This window comes from Pristiophorus japonicus, chromosome 5, assembly GCF_044704955.1.
Source record: "Pristiophorus japonicus isolate sPriJap1 chromosome 5, sPriJap1.hap1, whole genome shotgun sequence".
Taxonomy (NCBI): Eukaryota; Metazoa; Chordata; class Chondrichthyes; family Pristiophoridae; genus Pristiophorus; species Pristiophorus japonicus.
The window spans coordinates 105,879,898-105,881,250 of NC_091981.1; the positions used below are offsets into that span (position 1 = coordinate 105,879,898).

The 1,353-nt window shown below is 51.5% G+C and overlaps 1 pseudogene; it reads left to right on the forward strand.

Moving 5' to 3' along the window:
* Positions 1-812: 812 nt before the first annotated feature.
* On the forward strand, positions 813-1,051 carry LOC139264895 (U2 spliceosomal RNA; annotated as a pseudogene).
* The last annotated feature ends 302 nt before the right edge of the window (positions 1,052-1,353 follow it).

The following is a 1,353-nucleotide window of genomic DNA, read 5'->3' on the forward strand; positions in this document are numbered from 1 at the left end:
GAAGAGAGCGAGAGAGATGGGGAAGCAGGACGGGGGATCGGAGGGGAGAGACGGAACTCAGGGAAGACATATCACGTTCTTCCAACCCCCTTTCCACCAACAGTGGATGAAATCCGGAGGTCATGACACTGTCACTATTCACTTCATATCCAATAAACCTGTTAACAATCCGTGACCTACACAATGCCCCATCTATGGCGGGGGAGGGGGGGGGGGGCGGGGGGTTGGTGGGGTGGTGTGGGGGCGATGGGGCATCTAAGGTCAGGAACTTGGGCTGGGGGGCATGAACGTGCTGTGGGAGGCATGCACTTGGGCTGAAGGTGTCAGGAACCTCAGCTGGGGGAGGCATGCAGTTGGGTTGGGGTCAATGATTTTTGAGGCTTTTGCTGGTAGCTCTATCCTCTCTGTGACTGCTTGCAGGGGAGTTCTGAAGTCAGAATGGCTCAAATTACACTTTGCAAAGTCACTCAGAACTTGGGCTGGGCGGTTCCAATTACACACTCCAGAGATACTTCTGGGTGTGGCTTATCCTCCAAGGGGACCAATCAGCAATCAGGTCATGTGATAATGGAATGCCAATCAGCCAGAAACACAGTGCAAATAATTGGATCCATAAAAGATCCCATGGCACTATTTCAAAGAAGAGCAGGGGAGTTATCCCCTGTGTCCTGGTCAATCAACATAACAAAAACAGATTATCTGGTCATTATCACATTACTGTTTGTGGGAGTTTGCTGTGTGCAAATTGGCTGCTGCGTTTCCCACATTCTTCCTTCTTAGGCAGCCCCTCGGAGTCGAGGATGACTTGCTTCCACGCTTCTCGGCCTTTTGGCTAAGATCATGCGTAACTGACCTGACAGGGGAGTAACCATCATAACCCCAAGGTGGTTCTCCCTGGATCAGGAAGGTATATGCTTGCTTTTTTGGAAATAGGAGGTGGGTGGGGTGGCTTGACCCATCCACCTCCACGGAGGTGTGTGGGGGACCTGACCCATCCACCTCCATGGCACGAACCTGGTATTGCAGTACTTCCAGGAACGGTGCAGTGGCTCTAGGCCTTTTGGCTAAGAGCATTGGCGCAGTGATCCTTGAATGGGCCCAAGGTGACCTCTGGCGTTTGTGATTTGACAAAGAATTGGAACGATTGGCTACGAATTTCAAAAAAAAAAAAAAAATGACTTGCTTCCACACTACAAATGAGTTCTCAGGTGACTGATGAGTTCAATGCGGGACCTACAGTCTCTGTCACAGGTGGGGCAGACAGTGGTTGAAGGGACGGGTGGGTGGGGTGCTTGGGCTCTCGTGTGCTCCTTCCACTGTCTACGCTTGGCTTCAGATTGCTCCTGGTGATGA